General features: G+C 38.2%; 1 long non-coding RNA gene across 1 annotated transcript; it reads right to left on the minus strand.

Annotated features, from left to right (window-relative positions):
• Positions 1 to 2,156: 2,156 nt before the first annotated feature.
• LOC148224523 (uncharacterized) lies at positions 2,157 to 6,170 on the minus strand. The gene is made up of 3 exons (XR_015802923.1): positions 5,667 to 6,170; positions 3,705 to 3,796; positions 2,157 to 2,289 (listed from the first exon to the last, which is right to left on the minus strand). It is a non-coding gene; the product is annotated as an uncharacterized LOC148224523 (long non-coding RNA).
• Positions 6,171 to 6,437: the final 267 nt, after the last annotated feature.

Consider the following 6,437-nt stretch of genomic DNA (forward strand, 5'->3'; position numbering starts at 1 on the left):
TGGTAGTTTCCTCAGGACCTATAGGCAACCTTCAGATAGGTAAAGCTTGGAGGGGGCAGATGTTGCTGCACTCTTTTACTAGAGGAAGATAGGAGGGAATAATACCTTCCCCCTGAATGTTTTATGATTATCCTCTCCAATATTTCAAAAGTAGCTTCCTTCTCACAATGCAAAATACCCATTTCTACTTCAAGGCTACATGAGCACCAGGTCTGATGTTTTTAAACAAGACCGAGTTACTCAAGCATGAAATAGCTGAAACAATTTTCTTAACAGCTGAAAAACACTTGGCTAACTCAAAAATAGCTGAACAATTTTCCTCAAACTTTCCAGTGCAGTACACCTTTGGACTAACGCTATACCTGCTAAATTTCTCCCTTTCACATGCATCTGTCCTTTTAACTAGTGGCTAACAACATAAAATACAGATTAAAGATCCAATCTTAGACAGACACAGGTACATGATTAAAATCGCTAGTAGAATATTGAGCCCCTGTTGGCAGGGTCAAACCCTAAGAATGTTTGTACCATTTTAACTTCATAACAGTGCTGTATCGACACTGCAGCTCATAAATATGGAATAAGGTAAAGTCCACTATATTTTATAAGGCTGTAACTTTTCATGGTGTTCTCATATTACTCTCAATAACACTCTAGGGCAAACCTAGTTGGCTGAATTTTCAGAGATTGCTTTCTAAATCTGCTCATGGCTGCTATCTCACATCAGCTGAGCATGTAAATTGGAAAGGTTTTTATAGGAACAGATCATGTGACAAGCATGAATCAAAATGGGACACATTTTTATATGCAGTTATGTTCTGAAATGAACAAAATGCTCACAGTCAAACAATAGCATTCACCTTTTTTAAATCTAAGGAAAATTTTAATCCAGAGTCTGTCAAGCTTTCTTCCAAATCAGTGCAGGTATCATTCCCAGTTCATGCTCTTACCTGTGATAAGTGAACTATGTTCCCTGTATATTTTCCTCACTCTAAAAAAACATAGTCATCTACTCTGTGCAGATCTAATACTGCAAAACACATGTAGACCTTCACACCTTTATCAACATCTCCTAGAGTTCAGCACCTATTAGACATTTATTAAAGTTGTGTGGATTATTACATAAGAATTTGATTTGAAAGTCATTGTTTTCTCTGTTCTCCTCATCAGTGACACTCAGCTTCTAAAAACATAAGTCCATTTAGTAATCAAGTCAGTATAGCACATCTGTTTTTCTCAATACAGAGGGATAGCACTGGAAATTTCTAACACATGTGCAAATTATTGACAGCTTCCAGTATTTTTCTTTTTTTTTGCTTGGCCAAGCACAACCCACTAAAGTAGACTACATCTTGTACATCTGTAGAATATACAATAAACTGGTCCTTATCCACATTTAAGAAAACTCCCAATTACACTGACTTCAGCAATATATTTTTCTTCATCATCCCCATTAGCTCACACTTGCTGTTTTAAGATCAGAGGACCAAAGAATGGTTTCAGCTGGAAGAGACCGTGCAGATCTCCTGGTCTCACCCTCTGCCCTGGGATCTCTCCACATGCTCCACCATCCATGGTGGTGGGGGTGACCCCCACACATCCTGTCAGCTGCTCACTCCAGAGCTGCCAGCTCCTGGAGGTTCTTGGAGATTTACCTGGAGTTTACCTGAGTTTCCTGAGCTCAGGAAATCTCCCTGCATGCCACAATGCCTCCCCCCACTTTGGAACTGTCCTGTGCAAGTGCCTCAGCAGAAGACAAAAGCTCCTCACAGAAGCCACCTCTTTCGCCCCCACCCCAACCAAAACCTTGACACTCAAACACAATATAGCATTTTGAGACAAACCCCGATATATTCTTCCCCTGTTTCTTCCTGGGTCATGTCCACAGGCTTCTGATCTCTCCTGTAATGTACTCAGTTGACTCAACTCTTGTTTAAAACTGCAGTGTTCAAACTAGACAGTTTCTTGTCTAAAGTTTAATGAGCTCCAGTAGAGTCAAAGAATGAGGTTTCTGAGCTGTATTTCATCTTGCACATTTTTTCAGAACATGCAATAGTATTAAAGCAATATTAAAACACACCTTAAGCCCTCCATCCCTTTCCATGTTACGCAGATCTGCTCCCAAGCAGCACTTCTTCCCAATCACAATACACTTGCCTTTGTGCAACTAATTTCTTCCTGAATGCAGCACTTTTTTTTTCTTCAACAAGACCCATTTGTCTTTGCTGTGTCCAGGTTTGGCAGTACCATTTTCATTTGTCCTGTAGCATACCAACAGTACAATGCCATCTGAAAAATTTAACAAAGATATTTTCTACTTCACCACTTATTCATGACTTATTAATGAAAATAGAGTATTGGAGCCAAGACAGACCTCTATCACAGCAAAAATAATTTGAAAAATAAATCTAACTAATTCTTCTTGTGAAGGCTTAGCATTAGAAAGCTGCTTTCTTCAGGTAATAAGGGATAGAAGCCAAAATTAGAGTCATTTAGGTACACACAGGTGGGCTTCTCATCACACAAAGGCCCAGTGGTTTAAAAGCATCAAGAAGCAGCATAAGCTCACCACGTGGTAAGTCACTTTTTCCATTTTTCTAAGTACTCTGACAGCACAGAAACAAAACATGATAAAGTATATCCCAAAGCAGATCTTGTATGACGGTGAGTCAGTCAGTGTTATATTCATTATTGGACTGAAATTACTTGAAACAGAACGTGCTTTTGAGGAGAGCAAAAAGAATAAGAAAAGGAAATGAATGATTCAATATATTATCTCCTAAGGCTGTAATATACAAAGCTGGCAGCTTCAGCTTTACCAGCACTTTAATTTCAAGAGACAAAGGTCTCATTTCTCTTATTATTCCACTCACTAAAATTTACGTTTTAACGAAGAAAGACCCTCTGTGCCAACTCATGTCAGAAGTGACCAATTTATATCCATTAAAAAAAAAAAGAGTGAGAGAGAAGTTCTAAGAATAATAGTTGGAATTCTTTCCCAGTTCAAGTCAATGGACTCCATAGTCTGAATTACAGTAGAGTGCACACAGAGGATTTGATATTCTGTGTTAAACAATTAGACCAAATAAATCTGCTTTTCTGCTTACAGCAGTTAATCTTCTAATGAATACACAGAGGTAGAGCTACAGAAAAATATATACATAGGATGCTTATCCATTAACATGCAGTTTGTGATTATTTTAATAATTATACAGGTCTTAATAACTTTACTTTTTTTCGCAACAGATAAGTTCGTATTAGCTATCTCATATCAATCTTTTTCTCTAAATACACACAATGATTGAAATAGAACCTCTGATGACATAAGGTAAATTAGGTAGGAGATTTAGAATTAGTGGCAATATCTAAGAGAATATCTGAGCTTCATCCCTCAGTTCCCCCTATAACTGAAATGTAGAAAGTGACACAGCAAACAACATCTTTTCACAATATCATAGTCTGTAAAATCTCTTTTTGTAGCTTTTCTGGGCAGGAAGATGTCACAATGAATATTGAGAACCAAACTGAAGACAATTTACTTGATGTCCAAACCCAAAGTATTCCACTGCCCTTTGGAGCATACCATCAAATGTATACCATAGAAACATTCCTATACTAGTGTTCTCCTTACATCACTCACATACTATAAGTATAGTCACTGGTATGTATCTGCAATTGTCCATATCTTCAGGAAAAGCCATCACCTGGAAGAAGATTTGTCTTTCTTAATCCATGAATCCGCCTCTCATTCAGTTGGAGATGGGTTGCAAGCAAAGGGCAAAATCTGGTATTTCAACTGTGAGATGAGAAAAATGTTCCTGAAGTTAGTAAAGGACTTAAGTGAGTCTGCAAAGCAAACATAAACTTTTAGGATAGTGCAAAGCTGCACAATGTTTAGGGGTGCTCAAGAAGGCAGGAATCTTTCCTGAACTGAGAAGAAAGTACGTGAAACATTATCTTCCCTACTCCTAACTGAGCATTAATGCACTTGGTATAGCCCTATAGCCCTGATGACTGCCTTTGGCAGACATAAAATTCAGAGAGTAAGGATATTATTTTGGCAGGTAGAAAAACATGCAACCATATATCCTGTACTGTGGAGAGGGTCCTGCCTAAAACCAGGGCTTTGGGTGCATATTCTGGCTTATACCAAAAACTGAGATTTAAGAAACTGATATAAAGTTGAAACTAGCACTGAAACTACTCTATACATTGAGGTTTCTTGAAACCTAGCTCCAGGTCTAACTTCTCTGGATCACGCCAATCTGGCTCAATAATTGGTCTCTTAGGAAATTTTTGTGATGTAATTAATCATTTGGTTCTCTCTGTGGGTCAAATACAGCACAATATCAGCATGTTATAAACACCTGTGCTGTTACTCCAGACATCCACTCATTTTCAATCTTGCAGGATCAGAGGCTGGCTAAATCAACTTCAGTGGAAGTATTGCATTAGAGAAATCAAATAGGACAAAAAACCCTCGCTGTTCATCCAAATCAAAATATAGTACATCATGTTTACATTTTATGCATTTGTGATAACTGGCCTGCATAATGGACAAGGAAAATGAGCTATGTGCAGTATATTCATACTGAAGAAGTTTGCATTATTAATAGCAAGGGGCCTATCAATACTCTGCATACAAATCTGTTTTGGTTCAGGTTTCTTACTTGGGGAGGCATGGGTATTGCTTTAAGACATTTTCTCAGTAGCACTACAGAAATTGTTAGTTATTTCAATGCTCAAAATTACATTTTTAAGGTTTATACATAAGTAACATGTTTTCAGATTTACACAGACAAACTGACATCTGCAGAGGCTACTGATGTTATGTTTGGGGAGAGATCTATCTTTTGTGAGTGTTTATATCATTATTAGAACAATCCTGTATGAAATAAAAGCACAAATATGATGATTATTGTTGTTGTTGCTGTTGTAGGTTAAGATTTTTAATTAACTTCTGTGTGGGGCTAGGTAGAGCTCAATGTCTATGAAAGATAAGCCCACTTTTATAACAGTACAGACAAAAAAATTCAGGTTGCTAAATCTGAAACCAATGCTCCCAGTTATACACATCTTATGACTTAGTTATGGCCTGAATTTTCAAAAGAGTCTAAAAAAGTCATGCTTCTTAATCCCATCACACTTTAATAGATTTGGCAGCCTATATCCTTGGTGCAGGCAAGGTAATACTGTGAAGGTTGGAAAAGCAAGAAGGCTAGTCGCCTTCAATGTGATATAAATGTGCTATAACTAATAACTAGGTGAAAGGCACTCACAATCTGAAAAACTGCTTAGTTGCAAATATGACTAAGCAAGCTATTCAGCAAGGGATACTGGGATCTGACTTAGCCAGAGAAAATGTGTCTCACAGAGAAGAAAGTATTAGTTTAGAAACATAAAAATACAAAATTCAAAGTTATGTGGCTTAGTGTATGGCCTGGGAAAGTCAATACTTATTTGCTCTGAGTGCTGAATGCTTTAGATTTTAAATGAAGTAATTTACTAATCACAGAATCCAGAAGAGCCACATGATAAAAGGAGGCTAACCAAAGGACTACCATGTGGTCAATTACATAAAACCAGTGAAAGCTCTAAGTACAGCAGCTTGCAGTCAGCCAACTTGGCTTCCTGGACATCTGGGCCTCACATAGAAAACATCTCACCTCTAGTTCCTAGACCTGTGCCTGCTGCCTGCAGCCTCAGGTGCAGTCTGATACCTCACTGTCCTGGGGTGACAGTCTTGGTCTGTCTTTTGGGGTTCAGAAGGCAGCCTCATTCTGCTGAATGCCTGTTAAGCACCTCCTTTGAGGAACGTGCATTCCACACTGATCCAAAGCCTTTGTGAGGACAAGGCACCTTGACCCGGGTTGACACATTTCACAGGGAGACAAATGAAAGATGAAAGAGTTTAGGTTTAAGGTAAATATCTGTGTGTAGTAGTAGAAGTCGTCAGATACAGGAGACTGCAAGTGCTAAAGCATATAAATATAAAAGGAATTCTATCCTATTAACAGTATGCAGTCTGCCAGTGCTGGAGTATTTCAGCTGAAATACAGAATCTCAGAACCCCACATTTATAGCAACTCTGACTCAGATTGCAGAACTTCTGTTTCCTCTTTCAATACACTAGTATGAGTGTCTTGATCTAGTGCAAAACAAATGAGGAATCAATGGCTTGTCTGGAGTTACTGCCCTCTTTGTTATTAAGACTCCCTGGGTTTCCAACTCCTCCCCTTTATATCACATATTTCTGGCAAGAAATGCTTTCATTCTAACTCCAGCCAACTCATCTCAGCCCATATTACCTAATACACATTTTTAAAAGCTTTTCTGTTTTTCTAATATTCCATATGGTATTCATCATAAAAGTAATGCATGATGATGCAGGCAGGGTGGTGATCCTAGAGCCTTTCTATAGGGGTTTGATCAAGAAC

Source organism: Sturnus vulgaris, chromosome 3 (genome assembly GCF_052056855.1).
Source record: "Sturnus vulgaris isolate bStuVul1 chromosome 3, bStuVul1.hap1, whole genome shotgun sequence".
NCBI lineage: Eukaryota > Metazoa > Chordata > Aves > Passeriformes > Sturnidae > Sturnus > Sturnus vulgaris.